General features: G+C 37.0%; 1 protein-coding gene across 2 annotated transcripts in view; it reads right to left on the minus strand.

Moving 5' to 3' along the window:
* Positions 1-22,404, minus strand: part of PTPN14 (protein tyrosine phosphatase non-receptor type 14) — a 251,889-nt gene extending 229,485 nt beyond the window's left edge. The window contains exon 1 of one of the 2 annotated variants that reach the window (XM_074222657.1): positions 22,320-22,404. The gene's annotated coding sequence lies outside the window, so the exon portion shown is untranslated. The remainder of the gene's footprint in view (positions 1-22,319) is intronic. The other variant, XM_074222659.1, reaches the window with a different exon arrangement.
* Positions 22,405-22,711: the final 307 nt, after the last annotated feature.

Below are 22,711 nucleotides of genomic sequence, written 5' to 3' on the forward strand. Positions count from 1 at the left end.
CCCAAATATTCCAAGCAAAAATAATTTAATCTCTCTCCCACATAACACTACAAATATTTTGAGAAAAACTAAATAGCAAAAAATCTTTTGACTTGTCTGATATGGTTTTTTTGATTGCTTTAGTGAAGTCATCTAACCCCCTTCATTTTATAGATGAAGGAAATGAGGTTCACAGAGAGGTTATGACTTTTTTCATTCAGTTTTTCAGTCATGAAGAGTTTATTATGCAGTTACTATATGTCAGGAACTATACTTAGCACTGGGAATACTGAGAAAAAAAATTTGCTCACAGATTTTAGATTCTTTGAACTTACTTTTCTTTTTTTAGGTTTTTTTTTTTTTCCAAGGCAAATGGGGTTAAGTGGCTTGCCCAAGGCTAGGTAATTATTAAGTGTCTGAGACCGGATTTGAGCCCAGGTACTCCTGACTTCAGGGCCAGTGCTTTATCCACTGCGCTACCTAGTCACCCCTGAACTTACTTTTCAAAAGAAACAAATAATTCTATGTGTAACATAAACAGAATAAGTATGTTTCTAACAGCTGCTAACTCACCTATTAAGAGCTCACATGACTCCCACTGTATGATCTCTCTCTTCTTTACACCATTCTCTATTATACATCAGAAGCAAATGAATAGATACAGATTTTGATAAAGATAAGATTTAAACTACTTTTTCAATAAAAACTACCAGACACTAGCTGTATAACCATGGTTGCTGGAAGTTCAAGAGATCAGATGATCAAGTTTTCAGGGGAGAGGATTTTGGAAATTGGGCAAATACTACAAATCAGGACTTCATTAGTTGTTCTGTTGATTGTCTAGATTTAACAAAATGATGAAGAAAATGTTAATAATATAGATTAAATTTAAAAGTGTGCTGTGAACCCTTTTTCCCCAGTCATCTTTAAATAATTACAGCAAACTGACTCATAACCCACCTCCTGCCCCCCCTTGCCCATTCCCCATTTCTGAGCAAGGTACTTATTTAACTTGCTTATTCTCTTCTGTAAAATGGACGTAATAGCATCTACCCCTCAGGCTTGATAGGATATAATGAGATTATGCCTTGCAACCTTAATGTGGCATATAAAGTAAACTGTCATTATTATTCAGATATTATGGAGGCTTATGAGATTTGGAATTGGAAGCAAGTGTTTGATGGTTGTCATGTAGAAAAGGGATTAAATATATTCTTTGTTGTTCTAGAGGACAGAAGTAAGGTTGAAGTAAGATTGATCTTTACAAAGAAGCAGATTTTGACTTTTGGAAGATTTTTATAATGATTAGTGCTATCCAAAAATGGAATAGCTTTTATTATAATATAATGTGTTTCTTGTCACTAGGTTTGTTCAAGCAAGCACTGGGTGACATTTTTATGGATGGCATGACATGAGTGGATTTCAGAATTAGAAGTCTGAGGGGCGGCTAGGTGGCGTAGTGGATAAAGCACCGGCCTTGGAGTCAGGAGTACCTGGGCTCAAATCCGGTCTCAGACACTTAATAATTACCTAGCTGTGTGGCCTTGGGCAAGCCACTTAACCCCATTTGCCTTGCAAAAAAAAAAAAAAAAGGAATTAGAAGTTTGGAGTAGATAACTTCTCAGGTTCTTTGCAACCCAACTGTAAAATTAAACTAGTAATACTTATCCTTCTCTAGTTCACAGACATAATTAAGGGCATCAATTAGATTACACATATCAATTGACTGGATTTTGAGCACCTACTCTGAAATAGACTCTGCTAGCTACTCAGGATAGAAAGATTGCAAAGCCAAAGGAAACAAAGCACAAAAATCAAGTTAACAAAGATATAAAGAAATAAATAAAAACAACTTTTAGAATTTACATTCTAGTGGGGGTAAACAGTATATAATCATCATAATAAATTCAGCGTATATGAAAGAATCATTTTAGCATGACTGCTAGTAGTTGAGAGGATCCTAAAAATTATTCTGGTCTTTTCATGCCTTCTTCTCCAACAGATTAAAAAAAATCTCTGGTCTTACTTATCTTCAGAAATTCCTTGTCTACAGGATATTTCCTTGCTGCTTACAGCATGCCCATGTCTCTTCCAACTTCAAAAATTCTCACTTGATCATCCTTGCTTACTGTTGTCTCATATTTCTTCTCCTATTTGTGGCCAAACTCCTTGAGATAATCTTCAATTGATGTCTCCATTTCCTTTCTTCTTTTTTTTTTCAGGTTTTTGCAAGGCAAATGAGGTTAAGTGGCATTTCCTTTCTTCTAAACCACTTCTTAACTCTATAATTTTGTCTTCCAACCTCATCATTCAACTGAACTTCTCTTTTCAAAGTTACTAACATGATTTTCTTGTCAAAGCTAATGACTTTTTTCTCAATTCTCTTCTTTCTTGAGCTCACACCTTTTCGCACTGCAGTCACCCTCTTATCCTTGATAGTATCTTCTTTTAAATTTTTTAATTTTTTTTATATTTTGGATTTTTGCAAAGCAATGGAGTTAAGTGACTTGCCCAAGGTCACACAACTAAGTAAGTAGTAAGTATCTGAGGTTGAATTTGAACTAGCTCCCCCTGACTCCAGGGCTGTTGCTCTATCCACTGCATCACTTAGCTGCCCCCTTTTTAGACTTTTAGACCAGGTATGTTCTGGTTCTCCTCTCACCTGCCTGATCAGTTCTTCTTAAGTCTCCTTTACTGAATGTTTTCCCAGACCACGTTGGCTAATGGTGAGTGTCCTTCAAGTCTCTGTCCTAAGCTCTTTTAACCTCTTCCCACTGTATTATGTCATATGGGGAACTCACCCACCACCATGAATTCATTTATCATCTCTTTGCTGATAATTTTCAGATATTTTATCCAACCCTTACCTCTCTTCTAATCTTCAGACCTAATTCTCCAATTGCCCACTGGACATCTCAAACTATACGTCCTATAGACATCTTAAACTCAACATGTGTAAAGCCAAACTCATTATCTTTCCTCTAAAACTTTCCTTTCTTCTAAACTTCTCCATTATTGTCAAGGGCACCACTGTCCTCTTAGTTCCCCAGGCTTGTAATTTAGATGTCATTCTCAACTCCTTACTCTCATTTCCCCCCCTGCCCCCTCCAATATTCATTCTGTTACCAAGACCTGTTGTTTCTACCTTTGTAACAACTCTAAAATATGCCCCCTTTTCCTCTTCTGACAATACTATTACCCTGATGCCAATGCTATTACCCTGGTGCCGGCACTTATATCTTCAGTCCTCCTTAGTCTTTTAGTTGATCTGCTTGGTCATAGATTTCTTCCTCCTTTAGTCAGTCTTCTTTTCTACTATTCAATTGATCTTCAAGTGCAAGTCTAACCATGTCACCTCCTAGTTAATAAACTTCAGTGGCTCTCTATTACCTCTAGGATTGAATATAAAAATCCTTTTTGGTGTTCAAATCCCTTTCTAACTTGTCACCCCAAATCCATCTTTCCAATCTTCTTATATCTTATACCTTCTCTCTCTCATACACTCTGAGATCTTGTGACACTGACCTTCATCTTAGTTCTCACATATTGAACTCCATGCTTTTTCCAGAATTTCCAAAATCCTAATTCAACATCCTTTATATACTACTTATTCTTTCTGCTCCCCCCTCCACTTTTATTCTAGCAGCTATAAATCCACCTGATTATTTTCTTCCAGTTCAAAATTTATAAATTTCATCAGCAAATTCTTTTACAACCTTAGAATATTAGGTGGTATAGTGAAGTCAAAAAGACCTGAATTCAAAAACTTTGAACATCTCTTAACTTTTCTGTTTACTTTCCTCAACTGTAAAATGGGAATAACAATAAAACTAGCTCAAAGTTGTTATGAGGATCAAACAAGCTTACAGATAAAAGGCTCTGCAAACCTTAAAAGCACTATCAAAATGTTAGCATTTGTTTTGCTGTCATTAAGAGAATTTAGGTTCTCTTACCATCTTTTCACCAATCCTGAGATTTAAATCCTTTTTGAAAGTATTTATTTTACTCTAACCAATTTGAAAATAATTCTCTTTCATAGAAGAGACAGAAGTTTTTTTTCACTTGTCTAATATTAACACCATCTGCCCCAAGCATCAAGACTCATTCTTCCTTGTTCTTCTTGTTTAAATATAGCTTTAAAAAAAAATCTTTATTGTCCTTTGCATTTTTTTCAAGCCTCAGCTCATTCTGAGCTTTAGTGTTCCTGAAGCTAATCTTACAGATACATGCATTTCTTTTGTATTCATCTTCAGTAATGTGCCCCTAAGTTCCCCCTTTTATATCCTTTTCAATTTTGATCCCATCATGAAGACTTGTGTGTTCACATTAGTCTCTTTATATGACTCCCCCCTCTTGATTCACAGATGAAGAAAATGTGAGGCACCCAGAGGTCAAGTATCTTACTAATGGTAATATAATGGGTCAGTGAAAGAGGCAGAACCCAAACCCTTAGAGGTTATAACTAACTAAGCTGCCCTTCTTTGACAAAGATATTGTTGGAGCTCTTGATTACTGATGCAGAGGGAATTCTATATATCATAAAACAAGGCAAACTTCACAGTCATTAGACATCACAAGAAGACATCACAAATATGGGTCTTGATTTCATTAAGTTTGGGGTTATTAGAAGTACCATGTATTATCCCTTAGGCAATCAAGACTTCTCCCTCATACTCAATTCTAGACCCAGTTCATTTCCTGTCCAGCCACACTGGATAATGTGTTGAAGACAAGCATATTGATGAATCAGTTCTAAAGGTTGGCCATTGAACAAACCATACATCATAGTTCACATCAGAGGAATCAAAACTGTTTTCAAAACTCACAAGGGCAAAACTCTTGAGTGACACTGGAATCAGATTAAAATATAATAAGGAAAAGATCAAGAATATCAGGGTTATCAATGAAAAAAATGTGAAGGAAAGCAACCCAATAGTACCAGATTTCAAACTGTGTTACAAAGCAATTATCAAAACAATCTGATATTGATTAAGAAATAAGAGTGGTTGATTAGTGAAATATATTAGGTAGGCAATTTATATAGATAATGATTTAATGTTTGATAAACCCAAAGTTCCAAGTTTGGGGGCAAGAAATCACTATTTAACAAAAACTGATGGGGAAAACTGGAAGGCAGTCTGGCAGGAACTAGGAATCTAGTATGGGATACCAAGATAGGGTCAAAACGAGTATGTAATTTAGATATAAAAGGCGATGTAATAAACAAATTAGGAAAAAGTGTGCAGATACCTGGATAAAGGGTTTATCACTAAACAGAAATGATCATAAAAAGTAAAATGAATATTTTTGACTACATGAGATCTAAATGATTTTGCACAAATATAACTAATACAGCCAAAAATTACAAAGATAACAGGAATCAAGGGGGGGGGGGGGTTTACAGCAAGTTTCTCTCATAAAGGCCTCATTTTGCAAATCTATGGAACTGAGTCATATTTATAAAAAAAACAAGAGCCATTCCCCAAATTCCCAAATAGTCAAACGATGTACACAGTTTTCAGAAGCTATCAATAGTCATATGAAAAAATGCTCTAAAATACTAACAATTAAAATCAAATTAAAATAATTCTGAAGTACCAACTTACCTATTAGTCTGCTAGGATGAAAAACAAGAAAAATGACAAATGTTAGAGAAGATGTGGAAAAAGTAAGTACTTTAATGAATAACTGATGGCATTATGAACTGCTTCAACCAAGGAATCATTTGGAACTATGCCCAAAGAATTATAAAACTGTCCAAACATACTGACCAAGAAATACTATTACTAGGTCTGCATCCCAAAGAGATAAAAGAAAAAGGGAAAGATTCATATGTACAAGAGCATTTATAGCAGCTTTTTCTGAGATAGCAAAGAACTGGACATTGAAGAGATTTCCATTAGATGGGTTGAACAAATTGTGGTATATGTTTGCGATGGAATACTGTTGTGCCATAAAAATTAATGGGAAAGGGCGGCTAGGTGGTGCAGTGGATAAAGCACCGGCCCTGGAGTCAGGAGTACCTGGGTTCAAATCCAGTCTCAGACATTTAATAATTACCTAGCTGTGTGGCCTTGGGCAAGCCACTTAACCCCCAGTTGCCTTGCAAAAAAACCTAAAAAAAAATTAATAGGGGGAATGGGTCCAGAAAAACCTGAGAAGACTTAAATGAACTGATGCAAAGTGTAATGAATAGAACCAAGTAATATAATAATAGAAAAATTATAAAAATGATCAACTGTGAAAGACTTAGCTACTCTGATCAATACAAGGTTTCACAAAAATACCAAAAGACTCATGATGAATTCTACCTCCAGAGGGAGAACTGATGAACAAATTGAAACATATTTTCCCACTTTATTTTTCTTGCTTTTTTTTCCTTTTGTAACATGGCTAATATAGAAATATGTTTTATATGACTTCGCATGTATTATGGGTATCATATTACTTGTCTTTTCCCTGGGTGTAGGAGAGGAATTAGATGGAGAAAATTTTACCTCAACATTTTTTTTAATTTCTAAAAATAGTATCAGGGAAACATTTAGCAAATGAAATAAAAATACAATACACTATAGACGTTAATGTTTAATTTCCTAAGTCAGTATGCAGGCCCCAGGAATGTGTTTCTATTTGAGTTTGACATAATAAGTTTGGATAATAAACATTTTTCTTCCACTTGCCTTTTTCCTGTATGGACAATCAGATTAAACTCTTGGCTGATTATTGATTTCATTTAAAAGGCTCTACAATGCTCCAAGGTTTAATCTCATCATCAAAATGTTATCTTTCAGAATTCCATCCAAAATGGCTGCCTGAATGGAGATAAGCAGTCCTGTTCCCACATACCTTCTCCAATGAAAACCTTAAAACAGCAGTAAAAAAAAAGAAGTGGGTTTTTTTTTAAATCCAAAGAGAACTTTCAGTGATTTTACCTATCCCCAAACTACATAAAATCAGCCAGATGCCCACAGACAATAGTAAAGGAGGTCCACTAGCACAGTCAGCACTAGGACAAACAAATAAGACTGAGTCTCCCAGATGTAAACTTTGCATCTAGAGTTAGCAAGAGTGGGACTCTCCCAAAAAGTATCACAGTAATCTGAAACCCTTCAACCTCAGAAGCAACCAGAAGAGATATCAACCAATGCTTATAGCTTCAGATCTCTGTTTGGGGCATCACTAGGCATAGGGGCTTCACGGTTTCTACCATTCTGGACTGATAGCCCAAATTGAGCCCTAAAGATTTTGTGCCCCTGAACTTCAAAGCTCCTGGGAAATGTAAAATCTATGACCACTATTAATACATTGATACACACCAGGAAAAAGAGAAAAGCACACATGTGGTGCAGTATAAGCATGTGTGTGTGTGTGTGTGTGTGTGTATGTGTGTGTGCTTGTTGAAAGGGAGTATGGTGCATTGAAATTAAAACTGGAACAAGAAAACTCTGTTACTCATTAACCAGATAACTTTGGATAAATCATTTAACTTCAGCCTATAGAATAGAGAAGATCATTTTAGAATTCTGCCTTCTGATTTTGGAGTTGAGGAAAAAAGGACCCAAGGGGATAAAGATCAAGTGTCCAAGATCACACCAGTAATAAAGAATAAGTAAGCAAGATCAGGCTTTCCAAAATTATGTTTTTCCCTTAATCTACCCTAAGGCTGGGGGAGGGGGTCAACACTGAGAATAATTCTCCTTCAAGCTCACTGTTCTGATCTCTTGTAGGGGAAGAAGGGGATACATTATCCAGGCAGCTAACATTAATTCCTAAATATAAGTCTTATATAGTCAGTCTCTCAAAAGGAATAATTCTATTTTTTTTATGAATTCTATTTTTTTAAGAAAGCTAAACTAAGTAACTTAAAAGATTACAACTTTTTCTTTTTAATTTGCTAAAGAAAAGGAAAGACTAGCATGGGGCTTGAAATATTCTGTTAATGTTCCTTTACTTTACATTTCAGATTCAACATAGAGTTGGAGCTTAAAGAGATTAAGGGTTCCTAACATGTTGGTTCAAATACAAAAAGAAAATGAACACAAATTACCTTCTCATTTTGTAAAGCTATGAAACATAGGTCTTCACCAATCCCCCCATTAAAAAGAATTTATGAATTAGCTGTCACTATGATATTAATCAGAATGTCATTCTGCTAAGTGATATATACAAAGAATTACCAAACAAAAGCGCATCTTAACCTTTATGACATTAAAATCTAAGACAGAAAATGCTAACAAGTATAAAGCTTCAAAACAGAAAACAGAATAGAAAGCTTAGTGTGAGGAATTCCCTATATGTAGAAAATGTCTCCATACTGGAGGATCTGCAACTCATCCATAACTAAAATCTTTTTCAAAAATATTATTTTGTTTTGTTTTTTCCAATTACACGCAAAGCTAGCTTTCAACTTTCATCTTTTTTGGTGTTTTGAGTTCTACATTTTTCTACCTCCCTGTCTTAGCTCTTCCTTCCCCAATCTGATATAGATTATACATGTACAATCATGTTTTTTGTTTTGTTTTGTTTTACGTTTTTTCAAGGCAAATGGGGTTAAGTGGCTTGCCCAATGCCACACAGCTAGGTAATTATTAAGTGTCTGAGGCCAAATTGGAACTCAAGTCCTCCTGACTCCAGGGCTGGTGCTCTAGCCACTGCACCACCTAGCCGCCCCTAGAATCATGTTTAACATATTTCCATATTAGTCATGAATAACCAACAATCTTAGAGAATTGCTGGAGGCACACACCAAGACATTAAATGACTTGCCCAAGGTCACACAACTGCTACTTCTATGTCAAAAGCAAGACTTGAATGCCAGGTCTTTCCAACTTCATGCTGCCTCACAACTTCTCTATCTGAACCCTTTTTGTATGACAGACAATAAAACCTCAATTGAGTATTTTCATTTTCTCACCCAGAATTTTTATGCACCTACTGAATAATATAGCACTGTACTAGGCAGGGGTTAGAAAAGATACAAATTTAAATAAGTTCTCTCATAAAGTTTGTGTTTTGGGGCGGCTAGGTGGGGCAGTGGCTAGAGCACCAGCCCTGGAGTCAGGAGTACCTGGGTTCAAATCCAGTGTCAGACACTTAATAATTACCTAGCTGTGTGGCCTTGGGCAAGCCACTTAAACCCATTTGCCTTGCAAAAACCTAAAAAAAAGTTTGTGTTTTAGAAGAAAATAAGAAAGATAAACATTGATTACACAATCACAAATTTAAAACTAGAAATTATCATGAAGGTCATCTAGACCAACTCCATTTTACAGGAGAAGAAATTTAGATTGAGAGATTAGGTGATGAGATCAAAGTCATGTTATATGAGACCCTCTAACTCCAAACCCAACTTTTTTACATTATACCATATTGCATCTAGCTAGAAGGTACAATATAACCAGATAACATTACCAATTTGTAAAAGCTAGGTGAATAAATTAGACATTCTGATTAAACAAAACTCTGTTATTTCAGTCTTGATTACTGAAAACCTTTCTGCAGCAAAACTACACAGCCAAAGCTATTTGAAAATTTGCCATGCTGAGTTTTCCAGGAAGTTGGAGGTTTGTCCCTTTAAAGCATCAAAATTTTTTACCCTCACTACAACCATCTTAGATGCAAATCTCTCTTACTCAAGTGTTGAGCCCCAGCTTTTTTCAATGTAGCAACAAAGAAAAGAATTTAATCTTATCTCAGTGACTCATGGCCATTATTATTGTCATCGATAATCATAATACCCTCAGAATGTGTATTTACTGCTATTTGGCCAGACACTAAAATTCTTCAGACTCTAAAGCCTAGAGGTCTTATCTTGTATCCATCATTTAAGATAATTTTTAAATGAGAGAAGAATTCATTGTTAAAGGAACTGGGAGAAAAGAGCCATCATAAAGTACTGCAAAAGGGACTATATGAATTGGTTCAATAATTTGGAAAATAATTTGAAATTTTGTAAGGAAAATTACCAAATTAGTCTTCAACCCTGAGATCCTACTGGATCTATAGCCCCAAAAGAGGTATAGCAAAACAAGAAGAGAAGCTTATGTACAAATTAGGGATAACAACATTATCTGTAATAACAAAAAGCTAGAAACAAACTATGTGCACTTAACTATGGTATATAAATGTAATGCAACATGACAAATGTGAAAAAACATCAGCGAAGCAAGGGAAAACTTGAACAAAGTGACAAGGCTAAGAAAACAGATCAAAAAAGAAAATACACAACTGATGGAAATCAAGTCAAACCTAAGAGGGAACAAAATTCAAATCAAATACAACAATATTGATAGCATACTATCAAAATTAAAACACACATCCTTCCTGTTAACAACTGGGAAACTTGCTACCAAAGTGAAAGAACAACATGAAAAGAAATACATTTCATGAGGGATTTGTTTGGGGAGTATCTATTGTATTGTATTTTTAAACTTAAAGATAAATAGTTTTAAGTTTCTGTGCTTTATCCACCAATTCCCTCTAAACCTTCTTCACCTTCTCCAGATTTTCCCATTTCTGCTGGCAGCAAATACTATTTATCTAGCTTCCCATGAGAAAATCTCAAGATTATCTTTTGATTCTTCCTTCTTTCTGACCTCTCATATTCAATTACCAAGCCCTATCAATAACAAGTCTGAAGCATTTCCAATATCTGCCCTACCTCTCTGTTCCCACTGCCCCCATTATCACTAGGCTATCACTTCAAGCTGCATTATTACTGCCATAGCTTCCTGACAATTCACATTAACCTTCACTCTTGAAGTCACCAACTATTACCCTGACCTCTGCTAAAATTATCTCCCTAAATTCGTTCTTCAAGAAACTTCTTGTAATTTGTGACTGATTCTCAAATGATGTTCACATGCCTTCCTTGCCATGCAAGACTCTCCAAATCATCTTGTATATTCTACCTTCCCAAATTCATTACATATTACACTTAACCCAACTTACTTTCCAGTCAAAGGGCTGCTCACTAAACCCAGAATATATCCTTGTCAAAATGCCTTTCTTCACAATGTTTTCTATGCCTGGATGTGATCCTTTCTCTTTTAACATTGCTTAGAGTCCATCTTCAATTCCACCAAATCTACCAAAATTTCTTTGGTCCCAACCGATAATGACTTTCCCTGTCCCCTTGCCCCGACCTCAAATAGCACACTATCATGATTCTCTGATGTGTTTTTTAATATTGTGTGGTAGAGTTATTAGTGTTAGGTTTGAAATGGGGAATTGTCTCCCTTCTATATATTCCAGGAAAACAGGGAACTTGGCTCAACTATATTCATATATAAAACTTGTCACAACTATAGCCATATATTTACATTTGATATAAAAAAATCTCTTATTGCACTGTGCCCTACATATAGTAAACATTTTAAAAATTAAACAATGACAGGATAGTAATGAAATGAAATTTTAGCAGACCCTATGATGCTAACAAGGCTGTGAAAACAGGAAACATGTACCAATGATATGTTTGTTATTCAAAATCCAGATAAGGTCATTTTAAAGAAGCTCTTTACTGAAGACTGGCAATCAGGGAATGAAATTTTTCAGTTATAATTCAAAAAGCATGAAGGAATTACAATCTACATTGACCAGCCAAGATAGTACCACATTAATGAAATCTCAGGTCCATGGAAGACTGAAATATGTATAATGTCACCTGAAGAGGAGGTTTGTGAGAAGCTCTAGAGAAATAGATTCAACAGTTTGGCATCTGATATAGTATATTCGGGAGGAAGCATCAGAGAAGCCTGACCTGACTGACTAAAAGAATGGCAAGGTCATTAACAAAAACAGGGAAATCAGGAGAATATGAGGGTGTGATATTTATTTTAAAGGGGGTCGCAGGAAGTTTAAGAGTTTGATTTTATATATTATTAATTCTGTGTCCATCCTTGCCATCAATTGTCATCTCTCCAATGCTTTCCTGAAGTACTTTCTCTCCTACTTTTTAATTTGTTACTTCCAAATCTGATAGGGGCTTAAAAACTAAGAAAAGAAAAAAAAATAAGTCAAAAAATCTTACAAATGTATGCCTGTTATGAGTCAGAAAAACATGAATAAGGATATGAAGGAAAGCCTACTTAAAGGAAAGCCTGAAAGTTTGATAAAGTTTAAGGACTTAGCTTAAAGGGTTGGATTTTTTTTTGGTGGGGGGGTTAACTGACTTTTGGTCCTTTGCTTTACTTTGAATAAATACAGTCATAAAATAGGGAAAATATCACTGTAAAATATATTAATACATTTTCAGGCAAAATTATATACAGCTTCTTGAATACAAAGTATTTATTTACGAGTGAGGATCTCAGAATAATTATTCTGAAAGTTAATTTTTTACCATATAAATATTACATGTCAACAGGTAGGAAAAGCACAAAGCAAAATTGACTTGTTTGCTATAAGTAGCATAAGAGACATCATGGAGGACAGGAAAAGGATTAGAAAAGGAAATGGGATGACAACTAATTGCCTGAGAATTCTAGTAGCATCTCTAGTGATTAGTATCTCTTATGGATCTATTGAATGAAAAAAATCTAGATGGAAGACTTGAGAAGCAGTGAAGAGAAGAGAAAGCAATCCAGAGCTAGGAAGACCTGGGCTCAACTTCCAACTTTGCTACCCACTCACAATGTGACCCTTGGCAAGCTGCTCAACTCCAAGTTGCTTAACCCTAAATTAGTGGTGTCAAACTCAAAAGAAAAGGGGAGGGCACTAAAACATATACATGACAATCCCTGGTAGTAACATGTTGACTTAGAAAACTTCATATTAACATTGTCTATGTCCTATTATATCTTTTATTTTATTACCTATTTTCCAATTATATTTTAATACAGTTCAGGGCACATTTGGAATTGTTGTAGGTCAGTGTAACAATTTTTGTATTGAGTGTTTGATACTCTGTCCTAAGCATTTTCTCTAAGACTAGAATCACATTTTACTAACTTTTATTGTACAGACCAATGTACAACATGGAAGCAAAGTAAAGACTGACAGATTGCTTTCTGTTGGGGGAATGGGGGAGGGAAGTAAGATTGGGGGGAAAATTGTAAAACTCAAATAAAATCTTTAATAAAAGAAAAAAGAATGAAAAAATATGTATCTGAGATGAGGGTTTTGTTGTTTGATTTTTTTAATAATTTTTTTCTCTCCTCAAAATGAAGTGTCCCTTCATTCAGGGGTTCAGTTTAGATTTTAGCATATAATACCTGTACTTATTTAATCCTTATTACCAAGGTTAATTTTTATCTAATTCAAGTTGTAATTTTCTTCACTATAGTCCTACTTTACTACCTCATCAGAGCTAGCATTCCTTAAAGTACAAGATCTGGCAGCTCCAAAATAATTGGAAAAGGTGATCCATATAATCTCAGAATAACTGTTTCAACCATCCAAGCACAGCAAAGTGCAGAGGTTCCTAACTAGAAGATAGGTCTCAATAAGTGATTTTTTTTTAAATTTTTGCCAAGCAACTCAAAACAAAGTCTACTCAGGAATGCTCTTCATAGTATCTGGCTCAAACTAAACTGCTTTTTGATGTTGTTGTTATTGTAGTAAGTTGATCACATCTATGAAATAACTTGAACTAAGATAAATTCCTAAAAGTCAACAACCATGTATACTTCATGCCAGGTAACTCATGACCCACAAGATTTAATACAGTGCTAGCTTTCCTGTGAAGGAGAAAAATGTACCTGAATAGATAACCCAGAGACAGTTTTATGGTATACTAATTAAAAGCCTTGCCCCTTCAAAATTAGCAATGTAACCTTAGACTTAATTACTTAAACAATTAAGAAACTACTTTTCCATTTATGAAAAGAGAGCTGAAATTGATAATATTTAAGATACTTTCCAGCATCATAATTCTATTCTATATATTTTATTTTCAAAATGTATTACTGTCTTTTTGGATCGATGTATATGGCAATAGGTTTCTCCCCCTTTTTATGGTTTTTGTCCTTTAAAAAATAACAGAAGAGAACAAAAGTAAGTTCAGAGGGAAATAAAGAAATAGGGCAGTATCAAAAGTAAAATGTTGGTTTTAATAAAGGCTTTTTTTTTTAAAAACAATTTGGGGGGCAGCTAGGTGGTGCAGTGGATAAAACACCAGCCCTGGAGTCAGGAGGACCTGAGTTCAAATCCGGCTTCAGACACTTAATAATTACCTGGCTGTGTGGTCTTGGGCAAGCCACTTAACCCCACTGCCTTGCAAAAAAAACTAAAAAACAAACAAAAACAATTTGTGTAAAGTAGAAATTAATTCATAATTTTAAATATTATCCTCTATTTTTTCTATATGACCTTCCATGTGGAAATAACCTTATTTGCTATTTATTAAGTTTGGAATAAAAAATATATTTCAGATGCATTATTTTCTGCCACAAAATTCCCTCTCTGATGGTCTGAAGGTGACCCTTAGTCCTTAAAGACCAAGACCCCATTTGGGCTTTCTTGGCAAAGATACTGTCATTTCTTTCTAAAGTTCATTTTACAGATGAGAAAACTTAGGCAAATACTTGCCCATGGTCACACAGTCAGGAAATACCCAAGACCAGATTTGAACTTCTTAAGAAGAGTGTTACCTGACTTCAGACCCAGCCTTCTCTCAATTGCACCACTTAGCTGTCTAACAAAAAATCCATCTATCTACATTCAGGAAGGATTACCATACCAGGTTAGTCACAAAGTAATGAATTTTTCAGTCATAGTTATTTTAGACCATTTTCTAAGTTACAGAGGAGAAATATTCTGAAACAAAATAGACAATAACAGCATAACAAAATTAGAGATCACTGAACTCCCAAACTAGTTCAACTTTCAGTTCTCCAAACTAATGACATCTTTTTTTTTTTTTAAGGTTTCTTGCAAGGCAATGGGGTTAAGTGGCTTGCCCAAGGCCACACAGCCAGGTAATTATTAAGTGTTTGAGGTTGGATTTGAACTCAGGTCCTCCTGACTCCAGGGTCAGTGCTCTATCCACTGTGCCACCTAGCGGCCCCGAAATAATGACATCTTAATTGGAATTCTGAGACCTTTTTTTGTATGTAGTTCTTCATGACATAAAATAGCAGACAGATGTCCAGCCTTGGAATCAGGAATAACTGTGTTCCAGTTTTGCCTCTGACACATTCTAGCTGTATTAACCTACAAAAATCACTTATCTTCTCAGTATCTCTAGCAACTTTTAAAAAACTTTAAGTTGCTGAAATGTTGCTATCCTGCATCAGTGGAGGGAGTTTTCACACAAAGAATTCCCCAAACTCTTCAAAATTACATGTCTGAAGCAAAATCACCATCACTATAATGATGGAAATTTTTTTAAATTCTCCTAAGCAATGCAAATCACACATCAATAGGTGGAGAAGCAAAATTTCTAGGATGCATTTCACTTAATAAGGAAATCCCAAATGTCATTATGCCTACATGGTTTTTTAAGCGAACAATCTGCAAATTAGAAAACAGCAAAATAATCAACAACCATCTTTTTCAAGCTTTGATTCATTTTAGATAAACCAATATTTTTAAAGAATATAATTAAAATTATTTTGATAACATCATTCAATTAGTTGTACAATTTCCATAATATAAATAACTCCAATTACACATTTTCGTTAAACCACATAATTGTATATTTCATGACTAATTTAAACCATTATTATGTTCAATGAATTTGTGTGACCTTGTAAAAATTCTTTCAATTAAAAAGACATAATCCATCCAGAATGTTAGTATAATCTATGGATTTAAATGCAGGTAATCAAAAAAGTCACTTCCAGTTTTCAAATGATAATTTGGAGATGGGGTTTAAATTTAGCAAATGGGTACCTTCATCATTAAAACTCATTTTACCCAATAAATATGAAAAAAATTATGCCTAATAGATCACAAGATTTCCCTGGCAGAAGTCAAAGTTAATTGCCACATGGAGCCTTAAATGAAACCTAACTGCCAGCTCTAGCTGTCACAGCTGACCCTAGTAACAGCCCAGCACACCCTCCATAAAACATAATCCTCCTTCATTATGGCCATTACTACTCTGCAGTTGGATACATTTGCTGCAAAAATAAATTCAGAGACCCCCTCCCCTAAGAAAAGACATATCACTACTAAGTTCTAAATCAACTACTTTTGATAATACTACTAAGGTGACCTCAAGTCAAGGAGTACTGCTCTTGGCCCAGATTTATTACAATATGAAAAAATGGAAAAGAAAGATTGATCACAGAATCAACCAGAAGAAAAACATGTCTATGAAATATAAGAAATCATAAAGAACAAAGTAAAAACAATGCAGGAGAAAGTCTAAATCTAAATTGAGTTGAGAAAACTATCAGTGCAGTTACAAAGTTTCAGATACTATTTCCAACTTCTACTTCTGTGTCTGTTATAAATAATGAGGTGGGGCAGCTAGGTGGCATAGTTGATAAGAGCACTGGCCCTGAAGTCAAGAGTACCTGAGTTCAAATCTGGCCTCAGACACTTAATAATTACCTAGCTGTGTGGCCTTGGGCAAGCCACTTAACCTCATTGCCTTGCAATAAATAAATGAATGAATGAATGAATGAATGAACAAATAGTGAGGCAAGATTCCCAAAATTTGCTTCCCGCCACATCAAACAAATGTTCATGGTTAATAATTTAGTTACCTCACTCATTTTGGAAAAGAAAAAAGTAAACAGGATGGGCAGTGTAATTTATGATAAAAAAAAAAAAAAGGTGACAAAATCAAGGATTATCCTGTATGTGACAACTTGAGTTGTTGGCAAAATGAGACAACTCTGTCAGTATGATGAATAATCAAGTCGGATTACCTATAGCATACTTCTTTTTTTTTATTAAGTAAATTTTATTTTTTATTTTTACTTTTCCCCTTAATTGTATTTTTTCCAATTACAGGTAGATAGTTTTCAACATTCACTTTCGCAAGATTTTAAGTTCCAAATTTTTCTATCTTTCCCCATTCCCCTCCCCAAAATAGTAAGCAAGCTGCTATAGGATGTACATTCACAATCATGTTAAACTATGACAGTCTTAAACAAGGCAGAGAGTCTAGATGTATCTCACAAACTGGTAAAGGTTTTTACAACCCTTACTTTTCTATCACATTCAAGTTCTCTCTGCCTGTAATAATTAAACTTGTAATAATTAAACAAAGTACCCTTGCAACATTAATGCAAACTGTTTGGGCTGGGAAATTCTCTTTATGGAAATACCTGCTAGTCGGCCTCAATTTAGGGGTGTGTCATGATTACTGTCTTTTTCGTGTGTGTTTTTTTTAACCTATCCTAGTTACCCAATGGTTGGCCTCGAAAATATGTGAAAATTTTGACTTGGTATTTTATACAGAACAAGACATAACTGGGCAAATAAGGTACTTAAAGAAAAAGGTCTTCAAACGGTCTGCCCAAACCTGTAGAAAAGGGTTTCGTGTCCCTGCTGCCAAATGTCCCTATTTCTTAAAACCCTGTCTTTGCTAGGTGTCTCTACCTGCTGGCACATTTCATTTCAAGCATTCTAAGTTTGTAAAGTTCAGAGAATAGCTTCGGAAGTTTCTGAGTATGATTTTTATCAGAAAGCATATTATCACTAACTTCAGGTGATGCCTTCTATACATCAGGTCTTTTCTAAGATAAACCAATACAACAAGGTTAATGAACAAAAAGGACATCTGGATGTAAATACTTCTAGACATGTATAGTTATCAACAACCATAAGGTTCTTAGATCACTTTACTAAGGACCAAATTCCAAACCAGGTTTGGCTCTGATAAATGTATTGCAATGTACTGCAAATGTGTATTGCAATTAGTAACCCCATCAATGCTTAGGAAGTCGTAAAAGAATCAGGGACTCTTCTTATCTCTTAAAGATAACCAAAAGTCCTCTCCAAGCCACCTCAGCAAAAAAGGTAGAATTTCTACTAATTCTTACTAGAAAAGTAGGATGAGATTCCTAAACTAACTCCCCAAATACAATAAAATAGCAAAAGAAAATAAAGTTTTTGACAGTCTTCTGATTATTCATTTTAAGAAAAGTAGGCTATTGGTTAGCCATCAATGGGTATGACATCACTGAGCGAGACAAGACGTAGATGCCACTCTATGGTGTTATCTGAGCTGCACTCCCAACTTTAACCAATGAAGTTTATGAATGATACCAACTTAAGTCAACCATCTGAGAAATTATAACTGTGCTTGGGCATCTATTTAGACTTTAATTTGCTTTTCCATTTTTAAAAAGCTTACATAAAGCCATCCATGATGGCTGGATGGATTCTTGGATCTATAGATTGAGAGGAGAGGTCCTTTATGTAAAACTAGAGCATGGTATACTCTAACTAACCACACTAACTCATACAAAATTCTAACATCAATACCAAGACTTAGTTAAGAGTGATAATAATAGCACTGGTCTTTTCTTCTTGAAAACAATTTTAAAGCAAATGTAGTAGAGTTCTTTGGATGAAAATGAGACAAAACTGAGTCAATGCACTCTTCAAACTACCAAATTAAGAAAAATTAGCATGCCAATAATAATGTAATTTAAATATTTAACCACCTCCTCCACTCCCACCACACCCCCAAAATAACTACATTCCAAATCAATGCTGCCTGTGCACTTAGGCAATATATTGTTGAGAAACAACACTGAACTAAGAGGCAAGACTTAAGTTCTAGTCCTGGTTTAATCACTCATTGGATGACAGACCTTGGGCCTTAATTTCTTTATTTATTAAAAAAATGAGGAGGAGGATAATACCAATATGTTATCATCCCAAAGGACTATTGGGAAGAAATGTGAATGTAAAAGTGCTTTAAGCATTTTTAAAAGTGATATAAAGAATTGTTATTACAAAAAGTCATTTGATAGAAAAGCATTTGGGAAGATTCTTATATAGGTACACATGAATGATTAGTAAATTAAGGGTGAGAGAGGTGAGGAAGAGGAAGAAAATACTATTTTCTCTCCTCTGCTATCCAACAAAGTTAAACAGGCATTTTCCAAGTTTTTCTCCCTTTGACCACTTCAAAGCAGTACCTGCACCTGAGATTTCGACCTCCCTCTAACCCCACAGATCTGTAACTCTAGTGCTTTGTTGGAACCCTCCTTTCCACATCAAGAACGCATACCCATCTGCCCTATGACATTGTTCAGGTTTGTCAAGCACTCCTTACATCCTCTCCTGCCAGGAGGTGGGTATGAAGATCACTGAGTTAATGTTTATCAAATACTTCTCAGCTTCTCAGATGAAAAGCATCACTGAAGTACAAGGTACCTATGAGGTGGGTGGGTCAGCAGTGAGTTGTGTTAAGAGGATAAATACCACAAAAGAAACCATGTCTCCAAAAAAGACACTTTCATGAATATTTCCAGGCTATTCAGGTCTTAATCTTAAAAGGTTTGCAGATGCATTCCCAAAAGCTAAAACTGAAATTTTCCTCTAAATACCATTCATTACTCAGAAGCATGGAGGACTTTTACATTAGCACAAAACACATGTTAAGTTACTAGTAAGAGAGGAAAAATATGTACTCCATTCTTCTTGCCTTTCTTCCAGAAGCCATATTTTGACTTCTGAGTGACTTTACTTCCTCCAAATTTTCTCAGGTGTCATATCTTCTGATTATTCATTTTAAGAAAAGTAGGCTGTTGGGGCAAGTGGACTGAACAGTAAAAAAACAGATTGCACATGTATGTTGGCATGCATATGAACTCAGTCCTAATATGGGATCAACCACAAAAATGTTTTGTAACAATAATTGATTCTCAGAAACATAAGGAACCATCTCAGGTCATACTCTGTATAAGTTTGGATGAAGTTGATAAAGAAGCAATAAGTCAAATAGAGAATCAATATGGCCTTGGGCAAGACTTGGATAAGAGTAGGAGGTAATTAATAAAACTTCCTTAACATGGTGATATAAATGTAGAGTCTATATCAGATTGTTTTCTGTTGGGGGAAAGGAAGTTAGGAAGGAGAAAAATGTAGAACTCTAAATCCTGCAAAAAAAAAATGACTGGTTAAAAACTACTCTTAAATGTAATTCAAAACACAAATAAAATATTTAAATTAAAAAAAACTTGGCTAAATCATTCATTTTAACCTTCTTGCCAAAAGCGTCTTCATCCTGACTAGCAGCATGAGACTTGACTTAAGAGTTTTGACAGAACTTTTATTAGAGCCTTAATGACATTAAATAGGGCCTTGAATCAGAAAGTTTTTTGTTGTTCAATCATTTTCAGTCATGCCCAACTCTTCATGCCCCCATTTGGGTATTTCTTTGCAAAGACGCTGGAGTGATTTGCCATTTCCCTCTCCAGCTCATTTTCCAGATGAAGAAACTGAGGCAAACAAGATGAAGTGATTTGCCCAGGGTCATACAGCTAGGAAATGTCTGAGGCCATAACTAAGGCCTTCTTGCCTCCTGGAAGAATACCTGGTGTGAAATCAGAAAGATTTATCTTCCTGAGTTCAAATCTGGCCTCACAGGGAGTCCATAAATTGAACAACTAGCTTCTGGATATTCAACTGAATATTTTTATCCTCATTCAGAAAGACCTTCATTCCAATAAGAAAATGAAGATTTGAGAAAATCACCTCAGTATCTTACCCTTACCATACAATCCAAGGCAAATAAGGATCTTTATGACACTTGAAACTTCTGGTTTCTTTTTAGTGTACTGAATAGCCCTTCCATTTTTGGCTCATTTGCAGGCTGCTGTCTACAACTGAATTGTCTGTGCAAACTTACTGTCTACTTCAAGCTTTACTAGCTAGAAAGACTTGCCTTGACTTCATCTATCACTCCTCCTGGGCAGATCATACACCTTCAGGGAGAATCTTGAAGACAGTAGGTAGAGAGACAAAGAGGAATACAAATAGTTTTGTAAAAGAAATAAGCAGACATTTTTTCCCAATCAGATGTCTGATGGATATAAAGTAAAATCACAGATACAAATGTGGCACAACCACCATGCAGAAGACTAAGGGAGTAATCATAATAGTGTTATTAACAAAAGCAGCATGTTATATAGGAAAGGGCATTAAGACTGACAGTCAAAAAGAAGAGGGTTTGAGGGTTAACACCATCTAAAATACCAATCAAAGGACTCAACCCCACCCATCTTTTCCCCTCTCTTTGTGGAATGCATATAAAGTAGTGTATGTAAACATTATATATGTTGACATATGATATCAGCCCTACAAAGAGCAACTCCATTTAAAAACAAGCTACAAGTTGACACTTGCACTATGTATACCATAATAAGCTTCTAAATTAGGTCCTTAATACTGTATGCCATTGGGCTAGAACATGAAAAACTTGTCATATTCCATTCAACTTCCTCCATGGATCAATTCAACCCTAATTTAAGTCGCTGATAAAAGAAAGTGTCTCTTCTAACTATACTGTAAGAAGAACGACAGGATTTCTAAGTGATTTATTTATAAGAGAATGGAGTATGACTCTCACTCTCACCTTTGGGGACACAAAGGCAAAAAAGATGAACATTTCTTCCGTTCTTTGATCTCTATACTGCTTCCACAAAATAGGCAAGGTCTTTCACTTCCACCTCTCAGTGGGTGGGCTCACTCCTGCGAGGGGGTCCCTTCTGCTGCTGGAGCTGGTCACCCAGGAGCAGAGACGGCCACATGCGGCACAGGAGCGGAACGGCCCTTGGCCATCTAGAACCCGCAGCAGGGTGTCATCCCTGCCATCTGGGCATAAAAAGCCCCCTCTCCCAGGCTTGGTTCAAACCTGTGTGCCAGAGCTCAGCTCTGGCACTGGAGGTGGGGGGCGCCGCTGGTGAGCCCCTACTTGTCTGACTTTTCCTGTGGATGCTGGATTCTGAATTCTTCGGTCCAGGTTGTGCTTTTTTTTTGTATCCAAAATCATTTCTTTTCCAAACTCCTCAGAGAAGGAGAAGAGAGGAGTCTGCAGTCCCGGGAGGCTGTTCCTTGGGGCCACAGCCGCAGCACCCCTCGGAGGCCGCAGGGAAGACCCCCGCGGGGTCTCACCTTACGGAGCGACGCACAGAAAAGGGGGCAACACGCCGGGTGACGTACTTTCGTGCGAAGCCGCCCGAGGGGCGCCCCCTAAAACTCTTCCAGTGAGGATGGAGTTGTTAAATACACCTCAGCGTTGGGGGGGAACCGGGCTCCGGGACCCCAAAGGGCTGCGGGCCCCCCGGGGCCGGCTGTCCCACCGCTGCGGCTCCCTCCCCCCGGCCCAACAACGCGGACGCCCTCGGGAGGCACCCCCCCACGTCCCCCCAAGCCCCGCCGCGCAGCCCCCCGCCCGGGGTCGGGGTGCCGGGGTGCGCCCCGCTTACCTGCCGGCGCGGCCCGCGGGAAGGTCGGCGGCGGCAGGAGCTCCGGCCCCCCAGGAATTCCTGGCGGCCGCTCGGGGCAGGGGAGGGGAAGTCGGGAGGAGGAGGAGAAAGGGAGGGGGAGGGGGAGGAGGCTTCCGCTCCGACCGCGCCGCGGGGCCGGGCCGCCAGGGCGGGCGGGAGCCGGGCCTGCGGGGCCTGCGGGGGCCTGCGGGGCCGGGAGAGGTGGCCCGGGACGGCGGCAGGAAACGCGAGCCCGGGCGGGGCGGGGCGGGGGGCGCCGCGGAGGGGCGGGGGGCGCCCCGCCCGGGCGGCCAGGCCGGAAGGGGGGCGGGGGCCGCGGAGCCCCGGGCCGGCGGGAGCGGGTGCGAGCGGGGCCGCAGCGCCCAGCGCCC

Source organism: Macrotis lagotis, chromosome 2 (assembly GCF_037893015.1).
Source record: "Macrotis lagotis isolate mMagLag1 chromosome 2, bilby.v1.9.chrom.fasta, whole genome shotgun sequence".
In the NCBI taxonomy this organism is placed as follows: Eukaryota; Metazoa; Chordata; class Mammalia; order Peramelemorphia; family Peramelidae; genus Macrotis; species Macrotis lagotis.